Below are 15145 nucleotides of genomic sequence, written 5' to 3' on the forward strand. Positions count from 1 at the left end.
TAAACTGTTTTCTATTTCCTGTTTATTTAGTTTTATTATTAACTTAATAGTAATTTTTTCAATGAAATAAAATATTTAATTTTGTTAACTGAGTCATTAGAGTTGACTAGAAAAGTTATGAAACTTATCTGGTATAACCTTTCTGGCTAACATATCTTTCAGAATTGAAAAATATGTAGAAAATAATATTTATTGACAAATTGGTTAAGACTAAAGAAGTGAAAACAGACAAAGAAGAAAACTGGGTAAATATAAGAATATTAATAATAGAACATTTCTTCAGTTTTAAAAACTTTCTAAAGAACATGCACCTTTGCAAAAGCATAAACATCTACAATTTTGTTGGTCACACTAAGAAAACAATAACTGGTACAGAGAAAATTCTTAAATGCTTAGAAACATTAAAGAAATATTCCTAATAAACCTGGGTCTTACATCTCAATACCTATTTTATCCAAATAATTGGATTCTTTATTTAAAGGGACTAGGCTCTCTTCCAGGCTTTATTTGGTAAATGGATAGAAGGAACTAATATCTAGAAGATTAGGCAACCAAACATCAAACTGTAATTTTATAATCTGTAAAGATAAATTCCAGAATGAATCAACTGAAGTTCAGTAAGAGTTTGCCATCAAAAACTTTGGATTGAATAGAATGAATAATTCTCTGAATTATCCATAGAGTCACAGGCTAGCCCAGATGACACCATGGGTCTGAGAACAAGCACATTCTAGAGGGCAAAATGGAGAAACCCTAATGACTGTTTTGAATCCAAAGGCTTTCAGATGTAACTTACACACATTCCAACTATTTTCCCCACTTCTCTTTGAAGGGGAAATAGTCACTAGAGAATGAAACAAGCACTCCAGTTATTGGCCTGGAAAGTATACTAAGCACACAGAATGGGTATTTATGTGTGACAGTTTTTAAGTACTGTACAGATTGAAAGAATCACACCAAGCAACAGAACCCAATTTAATTGTCCTTCTTACCTGCTTTGCCATATTGATCACATCTGTTATTGACTATCGCTTGTACAAATATTTAAATGTAATAATTTGAAGCATTTACGCTAACCTCTTTCTCTACAATAAAGAATAGATAGAATTTTGATAAGAGTGATCTCTAACCTTAGAATGTGAATTGAATATAAATTCTAGAGAACCATTAAAATTGGAAAAACCATGATGTTAAATGATGGCAGCATAAATTCTAGGAATTCCCTGTATTTTTGTTAGAAAGCAAGCAAGCAAGCAATCTTTTCTTCCTGTCATTCATGAATTCCACTTGATACTTTGTAGCTGTTCTGGCTTCAGTGTTCATCTCCCTAAATGTAAAGGAGGTGTACTAAGGACACATGCTCATAAGCACATATACACATTGTCTCCTTTGTCAGTTGTGATTCTAAATAGCTCTTTGGTCAGCCTAGTGTCTTTAAAGATTTACTTACTTTTATTTTCTGTGTATATGAGTCTGTCTGTGTATGTGTGTGTCTATACATACATGTGTACACTTTATGGGTAAGTACACATGTATGCAGATGCATATGGAGGTCAGCAGATGTCATTGGATCCCTTGGGACCCTGGCTATAGCTGTTCACTCTCTTTTCTCAGGTTCTTAGGAACTGGATGAGGCCACCATACAGTGCTGGAGAGTGATTGGATGTTGTTGCAATCCATAAACAGATTCATTCAAAGTAACATTTAATGAAATAATACAGTGTTCCCTGTTCTAGTCAATTTAATGTGTAATATTATGTGTAATATCTATGGAAACTTGTCATAACTCCAGACACCCTCTCTCTTGCCTGGCAGAAATCATAGTTGAAGGATATAGAGAATAAACTCCTTTGTACTACCAATGACAACAGCCATTTGCAGTTTGCTACTAAGACTCTGACTTTAGAATCCAACAGCAGTCTTTTATCCCATGATTCCTCAGGGGCAGGCAGCTACAGGTGATGCCTGCAATAAGACACCTGTCTGCCACTCAAGGCAGATTTCAAATGGATTCAGTTCCTCTTCTAGATTTGTTTACTGATAGTTCTTTTGCGTTTGTATTTCTTTAGTTTGCATAGCAAGTTTAAGGGAGAGAAAAGTCCCTAGGTCGTTTTCATTCTCCAAGAAAAACTAGAGATTTCAGTGAATTTCTGCAGTCATTTGACATGTGAGATTCATTCTTTCTTCTCATAAATACCCAATGACAAGCCTATTCCTTAGTGTCAAGCCATATCATATATGTATATATTTGCCTGTATGTATTGTGTTTGTATATATTTAAATATGCTTATGTTTATACAAACTCATTCCGTAATAAAATATGTATGATTCAATAAGATTCTCAATGGGGTTCATAATAAAGTTTATTATTTTCTGATAATGAAACTAAATCACACCAAAGGTATTAGATTTATAAAACACTTGATTTTGATTACATTCAAAAGTCCTAGATGATAAGTAACACTCTTGTCTTTCAGAATATTAATAGACCTATTGTATGATTTAAAATCATTAAAAATTCATTATAGATATTAATCATTGTTATACTTATTTTTAATAATGTCTTAGGCCTCCAAACCTACTTCATATAAAGGATCAAGCAGAAAGTAATAGCCATACAGTGCTACATTTCCTCCAAGACTACCATATCCCTATCATTACTCTATCTGCCATGGAAGTCTCCGCACAATATAATGAAGAGTAAGGCTACAGGTTTGTTTCTAACACTACTTGATTATTCAGACCATCTCAGCTGTATTTAACAACACTTTCAAATGTATATGACAATACACTTGTCAAAACACATGTATTGGCTGCATTCCCTCCCCCCCCCCAAATTATCCACAGAAATTTGGAAGATATGGAGATGCAGCAAAGTTCTGCATCTGACTGTAGTATGATTACTAGAAACCTCAGGATAATGCTTGGATGATGGTCAACAAACTTGAGAGCTCCTTCTGCAGTGAGTTTACAGGTTACTAGACCCTCAGAGTCTAACAAACTAACTTTGGCAATATGACTAGTTATATTGCCAAGAAGAATAGTTAGTTCTTTCTCTCACTATAATTTGTGGTATATTCCATTTTCCCCTGCCAGGTGCATTTATGCTAATCTTTATTTTCCGCCACCAAGCCTCTTTATTGAGTAGTCAAACATTACAAGGGTATGTGGAAATGTTTTTTTTCTGGAATAATTCTAGATTGTTTTGTATCCAAAACATGGTGTTTTCCCTCCACAAGATAGAACAGTCATAAAAGGCCCCAAAACTAAGCACTCCTTTCTGGTATGCTAGACATCCTGGTGTGGAGAACCAGCTGGTTTCTATACTGCAATGTTCCTCAACACAGTCTCAAAGCAAGAGTGAAAGGTTTCATCTGTGGAAGGTAGCAGCAAGTCCTCCTAGCAGTGAACTGAAGCACCGAATATGCGGCTTCTTGCTTTGAAGTCCACCCAGCCCTTTAGTCTGTAGGTGGAGATCTGTGTGGGTGCTCAGTCTCACTGCTGATGTGACATTTCACACCAGAACAGGGAACTTCACAACAGTATTTCCCAGTGCTCTCATAGCACTGGGGTTCTCAGCGTGAGAGTTACCCTTTCAAACATACAGTCTGCTTAGCATGCCCCTGAGCCTTTGGGAGAACGACAGTCAGGGTCACATTCAGTGTTACAGGAAGCACTGGACCTTAGCTGAGATTTTCGACTGAGCTCTACTTCCAATCATGTACACTTTTTAAAGTAACAAAAATCTGAATTGCACTTGTACTTAGATTCTAATATATCTGGATCACAACTGCTGATCACCATGAATACCAGATACAGTATTAACTGCTGCACATCACTGTATCCCATTGTCTTTACTAATAGACCTATTAGTTTACTGCACAAAAAACTAAAGGACCTTGAAGATTTGCCAGTAATATAATCAGAGTCTATAATTTATAAATGTAGGTTTTATAATCTGCTTGCCTCGGATCAATATCAGGTGTGAAAGTAAAGCATGAATTGAGAAGGTCTTTCATCCAAGACCTCAATTTCCTAATTAGTCAAGAGACAGGGGAATGACAATGCTTATTGTGATGGTGTGGCGTTAAGGGGATTGCTAAGTCTAGAGAGCATAGCTAAGTGGCAGATGGTTTAAAACATGTGAGGCGTATGAAATGTTATTGTTATTGTTAGCCTAAGACCATGAAACAGGAGGGTAGAACTTCAGCCTGAGTAATGGAAATTAAGACCACCGAGGGATCTGTGGCAATAAAAGCCTATCTCTGATCACTTGCAATACATCAAAAACCACATATGTCAATGTTTTATAATTATAAAACTCAGTGGACTACAATATGATTAAGATAAATAAGCATCAAAGAACTTTTAAATTATGTATCACAGCTTAATTATTTATGATTATTTTAAAATTTCCTCTCCACTGATTTCATGGATGCACGCCAGAACGTTATGCGACATCTACTTTGATGGGAACAGTCCTTCTGTCTGAGATTTCTTTGCATGCCTTATGGGGAATTTTTTTTAAGCATGCTCTTTGCGCATTCCTTTCTCTTCCGAAAAACTTGATGCTTGAGCTTCTAGTATTCAGAATGATGAGTATTTGTGAGAGAAGGCAAATGGCTGGACAAGAGTCATGATCAAATATCCCTAAAGCATTCACAGTGCTCGTAATGAGTCCCAGATGGAGATCTTCAGACTTGATTGATAGATTAACTCACATCCCTAAGCACTGATTGAAAAATGAATGTATTGGTACAGTATACATATCTTGGCCTTCCTACAACTCTTAAATCGTGTATTCTTTTATGAGCTCCATGAAGATTCTTTTTCTATTTCGAAAAGACTATTGATTCCACTGTAGTAATCCTTGGTCCTGGTTACCAGGGAATGTTTTCGTCAGTTCCTACAATGCTATCAATACATAACTCAAACCAAGACTCATCACTATCCTACTGAAAGTGTTAGGGCATTAGATCCTGTCATCTGTTCCAATGTTTTGCTCACTGGGATTGATTATTTCAGTGTTTCTCTTTCTCCTTTAAATATTAATCTCATTGAGTTTTGCCCCGTTCTTTCATTTCACAATCTGTGTTTAAATTGTTGGCTAATGGGATTAATAAAGTGATACCTCTTGTTTGCCCTTCAGGTCTGAAATTATCTAAATTATTTCCAGTGTTTTTATGACTTCTGCTTACTGGTATGTGGGTTTTCCCAGGTTTAAGAATGTCTTTAGTCCATGTGTTCTCTGTAGACACACTCTGTTCATCTGTTGTTCTTTTAAATTTTATTTATGTAATCTGCTACAACCTTTGGGTATTTTGCTTTAATTTTCTTGGAACATTAGGAGCTCGCTCTGTTCAACCTTTTATTTTTCTAACTCCATAAACTTTAAAAGCTCAAGGTCACCTTTAGATTGTTTCTTATTTTGTTTGACAGCATTACAAGCATGTGAGAATATTCTGCCTTAGCATATACAGATATACCCACACACCATAACACACTTCATAATATAATGTATATGTTAATTTTCTCAGTGTATTCATCCCACTATCTGTGCATATATATACATGCTTTCAAACATTATATTGTACATAATAAATGATTCCAATTGTAACAATTTAAATAAATAAGATTGAAATAGAGAATATCTGCCCATATATTTACAGCCACATAACAGTTGCTTTGCTTTTGATAGGGCCATGAGTTTGCAGAATATTACATACTTCTTTGAAGTATGAACACTTCGGGTGAGATGATGTCTTTGTTTTTACAGGAAGATTTTGAGTATTTGGTTTTTCTTGGTTTGTCTTAATCTTTAATCCGAGATACCCCTTCTTAATCTGAAAATAATCGCCTGCCTTCACCTATTTTAGGTCATTTATTTTGAACTATATTGTTCTTTTTCAAATGTGTTATTTTGTGTGTGTGTGTTCCTGTGGGCACATATATGTGTACATCTGCATGAGTCCCTGTGAGGCCAAAGAGGCTGTCTATTGAACCATCTGTAGCTAGGATCCCCCTAGTGTGGGTGCTGGGAACTGAACTCTGGTTTGCTGCAATGCAGCAGGCAACTTTAATTGCTGATCCATCTTTCCCACTCTACAATCATCTCTCAAGCCTTTATACTACAAAAGTAGTATTTATATATTAGTATATGGAATAGTTTCATATTTATGTTAAACACTTTTATTTTTAGCTATTAAACAGATTACCAAACAATTTTAGGCATTTATCAGCTGAATCGAGACTTTCAGAAAGTTTCAAATTGCATTCTACTTTCTTTTAACTTTTCTTTGCATGTATTAACATTATTTTAGTAGAGTAATTTCCATGGACTCTCCTGTCAGGTTGTGACATATAGCAGATAATAAATTTAGTCACATGTTGAAAGACAGAAGATGAGTTCTTGAAATGAAGCTATTCATTCACACGTGCATTGCTTAGTACTAAGTCTTGACTGCTGTACACATTTCTGAGTGGAATCATCATGATTCATGTTTTCCTGATGCCCTTTCTCAGACTTAATGCTAGAATATAACATGAAGACCATTGGACAATGATCTACTAATGTGCTTCTGAGATGCTTAGCAAAAGCAAGAGCCATCCTTTTTTAAAGCAGGTTTATTACTTTATGAACGCATTGCGTTGTCTCTGTCACTGTTTGCCTGTAGTCAAACACCACAAATTGGTTTCATAGTGCCAGGGAGAGTCATCCTCAGGGTGGACTGATTTGTACTCCTGTTTATAGAGTAGACAAGTGACATAGCATTTCAAAAATATTCTGTCATCCTCTCAGTGTATGATCTCATTAATGAATAGACGTGGATTCAAAACCTAATACAGCCTTGTTTCCTACGGTAAGAAAATGATGTCCCTGTTTCCATTTTTCACTATGGAAGTAAAATTCAACTGTGCGGGCATATTATACACCCAACGCATTAAATCTTACAACGGGGATGAAACAGTCACCATGCTGCAATTCCATCTATGAATTATGAAGATAATTTTTCTTTTCTTTTCCAATCACTTGTGATCCCTTGGAATGGGGATGGAAAATCCACAAAACGTGGTTGACTTGACGGAGATCAGACACCTGAGCAAAGATCTGCTCCTTCTCTTGAAGCCAATTTACCTGCAACATCAGTTAACACATCCCCAAACCAAGATGTACATTTATCAGGCCGTACAAAACAGAACCAGATTCATTTTTGGCTCTACTTCTATTTAAGTCATAAAAATTCAGAAACCATGGACAGAAATTTCCAATGCTTGTTGCCACAGAAAACTCAATTTTAGTGTGAGTAAACAACTAGAAAGCTTAAAGCATGCCCACAGAGTTGTCTAAAAACACTTGAAGTAAAAGAAACACTTCTTGAAAGTACCTTTTATGAAGAAAGATTCAGATATCAGCTCTGCTCATGTTCCTGAATAGAGATGAAAAGGAAAGATTGATAACGCCTATATTGCCATTTAATTCTTGCTTCTCATCTTTTCAGACTCCTTTCCCTCAGTGACTGCAAAAATAATAATAGTTTTAAAGAATCACAGAATTTTTTATAAAGCATTATATTTAGAAAACCAGTTTTAAAGCATAACTTAATATATTCCAGCCAAGCAACACTTTAATGTCAAATTTATCTTCAGACTACAGTTTGTGTTTGTCTCTTTCAAAATAATTGTTTGTGTGTTATTAAGTAAGAATAATTTTATCTGCTACTTCTCAGGAGTCTCCAGAATAAGAGCAATTCAAGTAAAATATTCTGTTTAACAAACAGAAATCTTTCTGAATACTGTAGGGAAAACTGGAACTTAAAAATAACCTTTACTGGGTGTTAGGTTAAATTTTATTTTTCTTCCTCTTCCATTCCAAATAATATTGTATGTGAGTTAAGGATGAAATGAATAAATGCCAGAATAAGAATGAATTTTAAATAATTTGTATTATGTTCTGTGTTTAACTGAATAATATAGGAAAGGTTTCTTTACTTTTAAAATAGCTTTACACTTAATGTTTTCACCTTTAATAGGTTGTCCATGTATTTTAGGCATGTGTGTGCACATCCATTCTTCTGCATACTGTTATATGTATGTATAGGCAAGTACATTTATCTTTATGCATGCTTTTATATGTATGTTTTATGTATGCATCTCCATTCTTCTATGTGCTGTTATGAGGAGAGTAGAGGCTGTCTATAGAGCTGGGAGCTTAGGAAAATTCTGATTCACATGTATGAATTGATGATAAGAAAATGGCAGCATCAATGTGTCTTAGGATACTGAGTCTTCAATATTTGGAGCTGAGCAGAGAAGAAGCTCATTGAGTTGTTTTTGGTCTTTTAAATGGATCAATGAAGTTGTGAAAATATTCTTAGGTATCAATAATTATTTATGACTAAATTGGCTTCATTTATATTCATAAATAAACTTAGTAATATCTCACAAAACTAAGCTTATCAATGGCATGTCGTGGTCTCTTGGTAGCAGCCCTTTTATGTGAATACTCTAAGTCCATGATTATTCCAGACACCTAATTTGTCTGCATGTTGGCAAATAAGTGTCTTTATAGCTGACTGGGAAATTTTGCTACCTTATAAGATAGTGTAGTTTCTCTACAATGGGAGTCTGCAATTACATGTTGGTTCACTCAGTTGCCTCCAGTCTTCAATTTCTGTCTTTCTGTTTACTATTGTTGTGCTAAATCATGCACACATTTTTACGGTTAATTGTGCTGCATTTCTAAAAGCAATATTCATCGACTGATTAGACCACATAAAGGGTAGACTTCTTCATTGCAAAAGAGAAAATTACGGTTTAGAGATCACCATGGCCTCACTCAAAGGACAAATGAGAAATAAAAAATGATGATTGAAGTTGTTGGAGATAATCTAGTTGGGTGATGCCAGGCAGATCAGATAGTAAAGTGATTTGAAATAGGATTTCCAAAATGGAGAAATCATTGTGATTGGGCAAGCACATGATACAGTAATAGTTTAGTACAGGTGGACACAGCTAGAGAAAATGTTTCAGTTAGCCTTTTAGGTAAAAATTCCTTGTGAGCTGCCATTGTACTTTGAATGCAAATCGCCACCTGCAGTAAATCCATCTTGGGATTTCCTACCGCACGGGTACAGTTATTGATTGCTGAGAATTTTATCTTTCTCAAGAGAGACTCACTGGATACAGTTATATCATGTAAACATATGATAATGAATGATCCAGTTTAAATCCTATTGAAATTAGCACAACTTTCAGTGGATGTCATGAACACCTTCAATACTATGGCCAGGGACTCAGATACATACAGCTCACCATTAGACAAGAGTCCCAAGTTGAACTTACCATAGTTTAATCCTGAAAAGAAAATTTAAAGAAAGATTTGACTAGTATATGATTCATTCTAATTACATTGTAAAAAATTTAACAAAAATTGAGACTCAAATATTCAATTAGCTAGGACAATGTCTGATACATTGTTCAAAATAATAACATGTCTTTCCCAACATAACTTGATATTTAAGATAGATGATAATGATAATATCTTGCAGAATGGTTTATTTTAAAACAGAGGGCTATTAAGGAGTATGATTTGCTGCACTCAAAAATTAGGATAATCTACTTAGCATGTCTTAATATAAGAAACTTGTAGAACAATATATAAGAAAACAGGAGATATAGTAGTCTGAGGCAAACATGTCAAGGCAATGGAGAGAGGGGAATATATATATATATGTATATATATATATATATGAATCTTTTTGAAAATTTGCTGCTCAGCAGATAGCATTATCCTTGATGGAGGGATATAGTAAGTCTATCCTGTTCCTACAGTAAAATAGAGAGAGGAATGGACCCATAACCTCACTTTCTTACCTAACACTGTCTCCTTTTGCCTTCCTATATTTTACCTCAACTTGGACGATGAAGATGCCCACCCATCAAGGACATTGTGGGGGAGGACATAGCTGGACAAAGCATGAATGTGGCTTTGAAGGAACACGCAGAAAGTTGACCAAGAATATGAATGAAATAACAGAATTGGGAAAAGGTTGCATAAAATTCTGTAACATGTTCTGATATCTCTGTGTGCTGTAAGAAAAAAAAAGACCTATATGACTTCAACGAAATGAGAGGCAAAAATTAATCCACCTTCTCACTCAAAATTTCAAAGAATAGAAATAAATCTTTACATGAAGAAAGTTTATAAAAAAGGATTAACCTGTCAGAAAAAAATGAGACAAAGAAAGTATCAAGGGACAGATTAATTAAACAAATTCAATAGACAAACCTGTGGCAAAGGAAATAAGTCTGTAAGATAAAATACAGTGGGATAAAAAATAACTCAAACAAGAAATAGGTATTTATATATACCATATTACAAATTAAAATGCATAATCCTTCAATAGAAGTGTTACAAGTTTATAATTCTAGAGAGTAAATATTGATTCAAAAATGCAGAACACTACTTTGAGTATTTGAGTTCAAAGGAGGAAAACAGTTTGTGTGTGTGTGTGTGTGTGTGTGTGTGTGTGTGTGCACATGTGTGCGAGTGTACAGGTATGTCTGGGGGATGGGAGTAGCAGATCCTAGGCTAGAATCCTCAATCCTGGTGTTTCAGATTCCTTAGTGTAGAAATGAGAGGTGAGAATGCTTTCTTCCAAGGCTATTTCTTCTTTTTGTTGTTAAAACTGTTTAGTCAAACTAAAATTCGTAATTTATGAAGATATAGAAAATTTCAAAGCTTCAATTAGATAAAAATACGTAGATATGTATGGAAGGTCATTTATAATTGGGGCTCAGCTCTTAATAGCACAAGGTATTTTTGCAAGAGACCTGAGTTTGGTTCCAAGCAGCAGCGCTTTCCTTCCTTCTTTCTTTCTTTCTTTCTTTCTTTCTTTCTTTCTTTCTTCCTTCCTTCCTTCCTGTCTGTCTGTCTGTCTGTCTTTCTTTCTTTCTTTCTTTTTTCTTTTTGACTCACAACCACCTATATTTCCAATTTCAAGGCATTTGAAGCCCATCCTGGCCTATGTGGTCATACACAGAAATAAAACTATTTGCGATATAAAATGTTCATGTGTATGTTAACTTCATAGACTCAAATCCCTTGTGGTATAGAATACATAGAGATTTAAAATAAATTCAAAAGTAACATAATTATGGCTGACAAGAAGTCTCTTTATTTAGAACCCTTTGAAGTTTAGTTAGTGCTGAATTTTCTTCTCAGAAAAGGTCACATTCATATAAATACTCCAAATTATTTCATACATTCAGGATTTCTTGAAATGTCATGAAAACTGGGGAATAAGAAAATTGTCATGAAATTTGAGGATCATTTATGTATCAAGTACTTTTCTGTTTCTATGATAATACACACTTACCAGAAGCAAATTTGTAAAGAAAGTTCTGATTTCAGCTCTGTGTTCCAGAGTGCTAGAGTCAGTCAAGGGTAGAAAGTCATGGTGGCAAGAGTGAGGAGGGCCTGGCAGTCAGGAACCACAGAGACTACATTTCATTCAGGAACCTTAAGAAGGGAGGGAGCTAGAGAGTGAGGGAGTAGAAAGGGAGGTGGAGAAGGAAGAAGGAGGGGGAGGGGAGATGAGAGGAAAGAGAGAGGGAGAAATGGGGAGGGGAAAAGGAGGGGGTTAGGGGAGATGGGGGAGGGTGAAGAGGAAGAAGAGAAGGGGGAAGAGGAGGAGGAAAGAGAACTAGAAGTGGAACCTGGCTATAAAATCTCAAAAGCCATCTTCTGGTGGCAGACTTACTTCCTACACCAAGGCTCCCCCTCCTAAGGGTTCTGACGATATCCGTCCAAACAGCACCACCTACTGAGGACCAGATGTGCAAACACAAGAGTCCGTGAGAGAGATTTCTCATTCAAACCGCAACAAAATAATAATTAGTAATTTTGAGAGTATGAGAAGTATGCCGTCTAACACTATTACTGCATATTCTCATCAAAAGATTCTAGTAGTGAGAAGACTGAGTTGGTCAGCCAGAGCCAGGCTGACTCCATGACGGGCTGCAAACTGGAAGTTTGGGAAACTAGGCCTAAGTTTCTGGTTCCCAGACCTGGAAAAGTCCAAAACAAGTTAATTCCAGAAGAAAAACAAAACACCCCTCACCTGCAGCCAGTCAGAAAGCTGCCCTACCACCTAGCCTGAGCCAACCTCATGGGCAGCCAATCAGGAGCTGTAGAAGTTGCCCCACAACTAGTTTGAGTTACAGTTAACCAGCAAGAGTCCACAAAATCCCCAGAGCCTTAACCAATCATGAAGGCACCCACACCCCTGGAGATAGAGCCAACCAAAGGAAGGTAAAAGTTTCCTACTCCCACCCTAACAGGCATTAAATCGACCCTGCAAAGTCTACATCTGTCTTCCATCCTGACGTATGGTGGACCCCTGCACGCAGGTTCTCTGCAGAATAAACGCTCTTTGCTGTTGTGTAGTTTGTAGCTGGACTATCATTCCTCATGAATCATGGACTCTTATAGTAGTAAGAAACTAAAGAAATAGCAAACAGAAAAATTAGAATGGCGAAATCATCTTTTTTTTTCAAGCATCATATGTATCCAGTTCCGGGTGCTGAAACTAATAATTATTAGAAATAATATATCTGGTTATCTTCTGAATGGCAAGTGAAATATGTAAAAATAACAGTTTGCTTATTTCTCACAAAATAAGAGAAAATAGAATAGTAGGAAGACATATTCTATTCACAGCCTTAATAAAAATTATAAAAAAAATCAAGATATCTGACAGCAAAGAAGAAGAACTCCATAAATAAAATATTTCTGAATGTGAATTTCTAATAAATGAAATAGCATACTATGCTCTGGTAAACAAAGAATTTGTACAAAGGTAATAATTCTTCAAAGTCTAGTTACAGCTTAATAGAATTTTAATTAAAATTCTGATAACATCTAGTTGAAATACTTCAAATGTGTTTCTTAAATTAAAATGAGATTAGAGCAAATTGGAAGAATCCCAAGCAAATTAAAAATAGAAGATTAATGGTGATAGACACATTGAAAGATAATACAATATTTTACAAACCTGGAGCAATTAAAAGAATGTGCAGAGTACAGGCAATCGAGGCTGTGAGATATCATTGGAACCTAGTAATCAGCTTTGCAGGAAGAAAAAATTTCCTAGTTGAGCATAACCTGGTATGTTCTTCGAGACTTCATTAAGAGGGCTGATTTTGCCCTGCTTTCTCGAAAAATAAGGATCTCTTTTGGAGATCCCTTGGGAATGCTGATCTTCATGAGTTCCAGGTCAGCTATAGTCATAGCTAAACAAGGAGACCCTTTCTCAAACCATAAAACAAACAAAGCAACACAGAACAAACAGAACCACCAGTGCCACCAACAAAAGCATCATCGCTCCTTTGTTTCTCTGGTGGTTTGCTATTCATGAGCAGTAGTTTGAAAGCTGAGTAGACCTATTTTGTGAAAATACTGAGAAAGTCACTCTTACACAATTACATTTGTCCAGGAGTGTCTGTTGTACATTTCATCGCAGGCTACTCTGATGACCTCCAGGAGACTTGCACAATAAGGGATCCCCTAAGGATTGCTCATGGAAGTGGGAGAACCCACTCCTTTATGATGTGTAAATAGTTATGGTTGCTAGGAGAGAGGGAGAGGGAGGTGGAGGTGGAGGTGGAGAGGGAGAGTGGCAGGGAATGGGAGAGGGAGAGACAGACAGGGAGAAGGAGAGAGGGGGAAAGGAGGGGAAGGGGAGAGGAAGAGAAGAAGGGGAAGAGGGAAGGGGGAGGGGAGAGTGAGAGGGGGAGGGGAAAGGGGGAGGAGGGAGTTGGGGAGAGGGAGAAAGAGATTGATTTTCTTTAGAATGGTAGAATCCCAGAAGTGTCCCACGTTCCTACCACTAATCCTTCAAACCATCCTACCCTCCTCATCCCAGAAGCATCCCATCCTCCTGAGAATTACCTTACTTAAACTTGGCTTTACCAAGCTACTTTCCCCTGAAAATGATCCTTCAGTGTGTCACTGAGGTGTCACCTTAGCTGGGGTGAGTACATGCTTTTCTGACTCCCATTGGAATGGGACACAGCCACACCATTCCATAATCATAAGGTTTCCTGGTGGTTGTAGTTCTGTATCTGGAGCCTTACAAAGGTATGCCCACCTCCAGTGTTCACAGACAAGAACTTACTCATCATGCTGTGCCCTGGTTCTCTGTTGGGGGTTGCCCAGAGGGCCGCTGATAGCTTCCCAACCCCATTCCCCAGAAGGCAGGGCAAAGCGGGAACCAGAGAGTCCAGGATGGTTTTTGGTTTTCTCTCTGGGTACCTGGGCTTGCAACACCGTGGGTATAGCACTGAAATAGGGAGTCGAAACCGGGCATCCATGGGTCTACCTTTCCTTCCTGGTGTCTTCCTGCCTGAGTCTACCTTTCCCTTCAGGCGTCTTCCTGCCAGGCAGAGAGGCAAAAGGCAGAGTCCGAATCCAGTCTGACTTGGAGTAAGTTCTGCGAACACCCAAGGGACTAGAAGAGAGAAGGCCTTCCACAGGAGTTTTAGGCAAGTGTCTCTAAAACAAAGGCCTTCCTCTGCAGGATCCTTGTTCATCCTTTTTTTTTTTTTGATGGTGGATGTGAATGCTTACACTTTATTTTTAGTGAACCAGTGATTATACTTTTTTTTTTCCAGGAAGGGAAGCTCATTGGCTGAACGCTCGGCGGCTATCTAGACACCTCATTAGCATGGAGAAGAACTCCAGGTGTTTAGGCTACATGACCCAGTGCTATGATCCTCATTGGGGTGTCATGGTGTTGCAGTAAATCTCCAATCCCAATAAACCCAGGCATAAAACACAACTTAGTTACAATATTTATATGCCACACGCATAGATTGGGCAGATTTACCACTGCACTACTCTCTCTCTTCACCAGCTGTGAGATCCCTTGCTACTAGAAGTTTCTCCTTCTTCCTCCCACCTCCTCTTCCTCATCTTTCTTCCTCTTCCTTCCTCTCTTCCCCCAGTCTGTAAAACCTCCAGCCCCACCTTTCCCTTCCACTGCCCAATCACAGGCTCTAGCCTTTGTTTAAGGAGTTAAAATGGGGAGAAGATTTATGTGAAATCACCTGAGTGATCTACTCCTCCCAGGGCAACCCTTCTTAA

General features: G+C 37.1%; 2 long non-coding RNA genes across 3 annotated transcripts; one reads left to right on the forward strand and one right to left on the reverse strand.

Annotated features, from left to right (window-relative positions):
• Nucleotides 1–208: 208 nt before the first annotated feature.
• LOC120098900 (uncharacterized) lies at nt 209–13634 on the reverse strand. 2 transcript variants are annotated; one of them, XR_010060838.1, is made up of 3 exons: nt 11379–13634; nt 7386–11294; nt 209–6741 (listed from the first exon to the last, which is right to left on the reverse strand). It is a non-coding gene; the product is annotated as an uncharacterized LOC120098900 (long non-coding RNA). The 2 variants fall into 2 exon arrangements; XR_010060837.1 differs by lacking the exon at nt 209–6741 and having other exon boundaries at nt 11155–11294; nt 13056–13634.
• Nucleotides 13635–13646: 12 nt separating this feature from the next.
• Nucleotides 13647–14840, forward strand: LOC134483803 (uncharacterized). The gene is made up of 3 exons (XR_010060840.1): nt 13647–14033; nt 14428–14548; nt 14678–14840. It is a non-coding gene; the product is annotated as an uncharacterized LOC134483803 (long non-coding RNA).
• The last annotated feature ends 305 nt before the right edge of the window (nt 14841–15145 follow it).

This window comes from Rattus norvegicus, chromosome 20, assembly GCF_036323735.1.
Source record: "Rattus norvegicus strain BN/NHsdMcwi chromosome 20, GRCr8, whole genome shotgun sequence".
Lineage (NCBI taxonomy): Eukaryota > Metazoa > Chordata > Mammalia > Rodentia > Muridae > Rattus > Rattus norvegicus.